Here is a 6,675-nt window from a genome sequence, read left to right as displayed (position 1 = left end):
GGAAAGCTTACTCGAGATGTTCGTACAACTCTCACAAAATTAGGGGGATTTTTCAAAGACATTTGTAGTAGAACGTTGAAAGTTGATGCATTGTTAAAAATGGAAGCTAACATTGCAGTAATATTATGCAAATTGGAGAGTTTGTACCCGCTTTCATTCTTTGATATAATGGTTCATTTGGTTGTGCACCTACCTCGTGAGGCTTTAGTCCCTGGCCCAATTCAGTATAGATGGATGTATCCTATTGAACGGTTTTTTTGGGAAAACTTAAGCGATCTGTAGGGAATAAAACTCGTCTAGAAGGTTCGATTGTAGAGTCATATATTGATAATGAGTGGCATATCTTTTGTTCAATGTATTTCCTTGGGGTTGATACAAGATTTACAAGACCAGACCGAAATTATGAAGGTGGACGAGAGATAGGAGTCACATCGACATTTACCGTGTTTTCCCAGACCGTACGTCCCATAGGCGCACAAGGGGCTAAAACCTATGTGGGCGAGAGTTTGAAAGAGCTCGATGGTGTGTCTTAAATAACTGTGCAGAGATTGACCGCTACTTGAGGTTAGTGATGATCCTCTAAATCAATATTATCTTTAAATCCATGTATAATAATATAGTATAACTTGATACAAATTAACCATTCACATGAACATGCACAGCGAACATATACAACAACTTCGCACGAATGGTGTAACTGATGTATAAAAGAAGCATGGAGAGGAATTTGCCTCATGGTTTGAACATACGGTATTACTGTAAAGCCCCATTTTATAATACGAACTTCATACCACTAAACTCCACTTTTTTCTATATAATAATATTTATTGATGTATGTTGTATCGAAATATGGTAAAAATTCAGAAGAAATCTCAGTAGAACTGTATGCTCTGGCATGTGATCCGTCCAAGTGGGCCATCCAGTACTCAGGATATTTGGTGCGTGGATATAGATTTCACTCAACTGACAGAGAACAATATAGGAAAACTCAAAATTGTGGAGTCGTAGTCGAAGGAAGCCATGGGGATGATAACATTGACTTCTACGGAATTGTGGAAGATATCATAGTGTTAAAGTACGTGGAGGGATATATGATTTTGTTATTTAAATGTAATTGGTAGGATGTCTCAAATCCTAGGTTGGGAGTGCGGAACGATGATTATTTTGTGAGTGTCAATACATCTCGCACATGGTATGAGGATGATCCCTTCGTTCTCGCTTGCCAAGCGAATTAAATTTTTTATTTAGATGATCCGGAGTACGAAAACCCATGGCGGGTAGTGGAGAAATTTGCACCAAGAAATGTATATGCAGACGAATCACATGAAGAAGTTGATAGTCTAGCAAATGAAGAAGCATATCAAGAAAACGAAGTAGGCATCAATCTATTTGTTGATCTAAGCCAATATGATATGGTCCCATTGCGTAGAGAAGATGTTCAACCCGAAATAAGTAAGGGTGAAATATCGGAAGAAGATGAATCAACTGAATTGTCTAGTGAGGATGAGAAGACTGGTCTAGCAAAACAGATAGTGAATGAATTTTGAACATGAATTTTTGTAAGTATTATTCTTATAAATATCCATAATGTTTGTTTGAATAAAAATTTGTTACAATTTCAAATAGATATGCCTCCTAAACGCAAAGCAACACGTGTGCCATCCGCATCCATTATCGACTCCCCGTGTGGTTCACCTGCCATGAATAGTGAGCCAACATCACCAGACCTAGAACGAGGTATTTTATCAAATTTAAGTAATATATCTATAAAATAAAATAATTTCATTAAAATACATGCTTTAATTACTGTATATTTAGTTGTTGTAAGCCAGCGCTGAGGTAGAGGCACTACAAGGGGTGTCTGCATAAAGAAAGTAAGGAAAGTAGGTAAAATTAAAGTTGATATTCTTGATGATCACACCGGTGGCTCCGGAGATTCGGCTGCATGGCTTGCTTCTTATGTTGGTACGCTTACTCGCACGTATGTACCAACTGCTACATCCTCTTGGTCTAAAGATTCCCAAGATGTGAAAGACCACATCAAAAATCGTTGCTCGGTAATAAGCTACATCTCAAGCAATTAAGTATATAACATGTTACTTTTAAGTTACTTTGTATTTATACTAATTGTTTATAATTTTTTAAATGATGAGTTTGAGCTTAATTTTGACCAACGAGAGGATCGATTAACAGTTGAGGAACTGATGTCGAATTCTTTCCGGAGGTACAAAGGTCGATGCCATAAATATTATAAGAAGTTCAGTACTACAATAGAGGCACCCCAAAATCCATTTCAAGCAATGCCACCAAACGAATGGGAGAAGGTTTGTGATATGTTTGAAGATCCTGCTTATCAAATAATTTCGCTGCTATCTTTTTTTAATAGTATATTATAGATGTATTAAACATATAGACATAATATTTTTTTAGCAACGGAGTATTGTGAACAAAACAAATAAATCAAATTTAACGATACACTATCATGCGGGTTCTCGATCTTTTCATCGTTTGTCTAACAAAATGGTAAGTTATTTTAGTCCTCGTTAAATATTAACATATACACTTTTCTAATTTAAGTTCTAATATAGATTTTCTTTTTGCAGAAAGAAGAAAGTCCTGCTGACTATATTCTGACCCAATTTTATGCTAAATCACATAAAAATCGTGATGGTATTTGGACCAGTCTCGAAGCAGAGGCAAATTATGTAAGTTTATGTTTCTTTAATTCCATTGTGACAAAATATTTTTGTTACTTATACTAACTAGTATGTTTTTGTTTTTGTAGGACAAGATGATATCTCTTAAGCAAACTGTTGCGGATCCATCTGATGCATCATCTGTCAACGATACTCAGATCCTTTCTCAAGTTCTTGGATCACGTTCTGAATATTTGAGGGACTTAGCACGTTGCGTCAAGCCATCCTCAACATCATCATCCTCTTCTCGAGCTAGATCGAATGACGACAAGACTAAGGAATTTGAGGAAGCAACTCTTGAGATAGAACGATTGAGATCCAAGGAAAAAGAGTTGTTGACCCGATTAGATTAAGTAGCGGATCTTGAGGCGAGATTAGAAGAGAACATGCAAAGGAGACTAGAGATGGAGGTACAAAAAGTTGTGCTTGAACAGTTGCAGTCAATTATATCACAAAACTCTAAACCACCACCACAATTGTAAAAATTTATTTTTTCTTTCATTGTCTTTATATTATTATGTTCCAAAACATTTGAACAATTGATGTTTGAATTACAATGTATAATACTAGTATGGTATTTTTAATTAATTAAATTTTGTTATGTATGATTAATATCGTTCAAACGGTAAATTAGCATTTATAAATCCTTTGAATAAAAACAGACTTATTCGAACAAAAAATAACCAATTCGATCGATAAATGAGAAATACAGTTCGAATGGACATAATTTATATTCGAACAAAAGTCATTCGAACAAAATTTATTGGTTCGAACACTCCGTTCATTCGAACAGGATCAAATATGGTTATTTGTTCGAATGGATGTGTCGGTTCGAACTGACAAATATTCCATTCAAATAATTTGTTGAGACGAAATTGGTTCGTCTCAAAAAAAAATTCTTGTTCAAATAGTTTTGACTGGTTCCACCAAATTTCATTCCTAAAAGTGATTTTTTGAGATGAATTCATTTTGAAAAGGTCTTTTAGAGACAAAATAGAGACGATATTTTTTCATCTCCAAATCTTTTTTGGGATGAAATTGAGATTTTTTGAGACAACATTTTTTGTCTCAAAAAACCATATCTCTTGTAGTGATCGTACGACATTAATAAAGGGCGGGCATCACAACAAACCATTGCTCGCTTTTCCGTTCTGCGGTCATTACTTTATATGCTTTGAATTCCTATTTTTCCTTTGAATTAGTAAATTATATGTTGGGTTTGAATTATTTTTATGCCTACATGATCTTTGTTTTTTTTTAAAAAAAAAATTTGAGAGATTTAGACAGAATAGGTTAATTTCATTGTCTTTAATATTGAGACCACATTATTTTTAAACAATGATCTAATATTTTAGGATCAAGAAGTTATTTGTATTTTTTTTATCTAGATTATAGAAAGTACTATTTGTAATGATCCTACTCGTAAAATATGAGAGAAAAAAATTAAATCAGGAAACTGTATTCTATTACGTCTCAAGTTTGGAAAGGAAAGCTTGAAGTATGGATGGGGTCAATATCTGCTTGGACAAAAGTGCCTGGGCAGAACTGGATTGAGCTTTTGGGTAAATTTCCAAACTTCTTTTTCTTTTTTCCTTATGCCAAGTACTATAATTTCACAAATTAACATAACTTTATATGATACGTTATATTTATTTTATAATAAAAGTGATTTTATAATCTAATATACCACATCAAAGTAAATATAATAAAAGTAGCTTTATAATCTAATATATCACATCAAACCACGTCAGTTTATAAATTAACTTTTATTGAATCTCTTTTTCTAAATAATTTCTCTAATTATTAGCCAATATTATAATTGAAACTATATTAAAATTATTATAAAAAAGTAATAACATATAATTACAATACTTTAGAATGCACTATCACAATACAATTCTGCTACATACAATCAATCATACGTACTCCTTGCGTACTCTGTTGATGTGGTAGAACTGATCAACAGTTATTTTATGTTAAAACAAATGACGTAGTCAATCAAGTCGACTTGTGCACAAAAAAATACGTAAAAATGACAGGACATAAAGTTTTTCATCCCCATATCCATCAGTCTTCGTGTTTTACAACGAGAGAATCATTACGTGACTTAATTACTAATTAATTAATTATGTCATGTGTTAGATAATAAAAAACTAACACTGGGCTGGGGTTAGTATGCCATGTTAGCAGTTCTATTAAAAGAATATTATATAAATAATTTAAATATATAAAAAATCATTTTGAAATATCCAAAAGCATTTTGTTAAAAAATAGGAAAATAGAAAATAACAAAAACTAGAAAAACCATAAAACCTAAAAGAATAAAATAGTCCTAAAGGCAAAAAATAAAAATTTAAATTAAACTAGAAGCTTGAAAATGGAAAACGAACATAAAATTTTAATATAACACAGTAAAATTAGATGTTTTTATAAAAGCATAAAAGAAAAAAGAAAGAAAAAGTTAATAAATAATGGGAGGAGGGATCTCCCCACCATGGAGGCGGGGCACCCCCTAACTCAGGCATGATCTTGGTAGGTTACCCAACGTCGCCTAGTTCAGTAGGATTGCCTCTCCACCGGTGGAGCCACTCTTCCTGGTGAGGCCCTCTCTGCCAACGCGGGTGGATGTATCCAGCTCCCAAAAGTTAAATCAGTTTTTATGTATAATGTTTTTCTTGTCTTCCTATATTGTCTTTTAAAAAACCATTTCTAGTAATTTTTTAATTAATTTGTTTTAAAAATTATTTTAATATATTTTTATATAATTTTCGATGTAGCATACTGATGCTACATGTAGCAAAATGGCAGTTTTTTAAAATTAAGGAATTTAATTTGGAAATGTGAAAAACTCATGTAACTTTTAATTGAAATATAAACTTTACAGTTAATCCTTGATTTTTTATTTTATTTTTACACTCCATTTTTTTTAAAATTAGGTGATTGGTGTGTCTTGTAATAGACTTAATTTCGTTTGTATAGATCACTTTTTTTTTTCAAGGAAAAAAATAAGAATTATTATTTAAAAAGATCATGAAGATTATTAAAAAAAAAAAAAAAGGATACATTCAAGGAAGAAAAAAGGGAAGTGGCTGTTTCAAGGAGAACAGAAGAAACATACAGCACTCATTTAAGCAAGCATGAATATAACACAAAAGGCTTACTGCTTGATGAAAACATACATATGGTCTTTTCTTTCTTAGGCTTTAAGGTTTCTAGTCACCAAGAAAACCCAGTTGGCCGTTATTATACACACAAGAGTTTACATATATATTACATTAACATCTTATTCTTATCTCACAACCACATACGAGCGAAGATTCAGATAACAATGTAAGTACATTAAAGATCGACGTCGACCTGCCTAGAACAAGTACATCTGACCGAGCCGAGCGACCACTGTAGTTCATGACCACCTGAAGCCGGTTCTGAACAATAATTAGATTTCCGATCATGTTCATCGCTCTTGGGCTTGGGCTCGTGCATCAGATCATAATCTGCAAAACCTATAGTTATTCTTATTCGACTTTTAATTAACAAAGTAAATCAATTAACAACCAGCCTTGATGAGACTTAAATGGTAAAAAAGAAACGAGACTAACCGGGTAATGGTGTTGCTGATCTGGCTTCCAAAATAAAGAGCAAAATGAAGAGGATGATGAGGGATGCCTTGGGAACCATCTTTTTACTGCTACTCCAAGTCCTCATGATCGACTCTAGGAGATGATCAGCTGGATATACATATACATACATACACATATATATATATATATATATACACAACTGCTCAGGAAAAGACTTTCAGGTCTAAGACGGGTGACATCTTTTCCAAGCCTTGCGTCACTGCGCATGACATCAGAGTACTGCCAAAATATTAGGGCGTTCATTTGGCCAAGAGAAATACTCCCTCCCAAAATATTACGCAATAATAATTTCATAAATTGATATAATTTGACGTAATTTTTTAAATTATAAAATTATT

The 6,675-nt window shown here is 32.9% G+C and overlaps 1 long non-coding RNA gene across 1 annotated transcript; it reads right to left on the bottom strand.

The window, feature by feature from the left end:
- Nucleotides 1-5,802: 5,802 nt before the first annotated feature.
- On the bottom strand, nt 5,803-6,449 carry LOC108982816. Its single transcript, XR_001994766.1, has 2 exons — nt 6,296-6,449; nt 5,803-6,190 (listed from the first exon to the last, which is right to left on the bottom strand). It is a non-coding gene; the product is annotated as an uncharacterized LOC108982816 (long non-coding RNA).
- Nucleotides 6,450-6,675: the final 226 nt, after the last annotated feature.

This window comes from Juglans regia, chromosome 7, assembly GCF_001411555.2.
Source record: "Juglans regia cultivar Chandler chromosome 7, Walnut 2.0, whole genome shotgun sequence".
Lineage (NCBI taxonomy): Eukaryota > Viridiplantae > Streptophyta > Magnoliopsida > Fagales > Juglandaceae > Juglans > Juglans regia.
The sequence above is the reverse complement of the archived record's forward strand: the minus strand, read 5'-3'. Positions and strand labels throughout refer to the sequence as shown.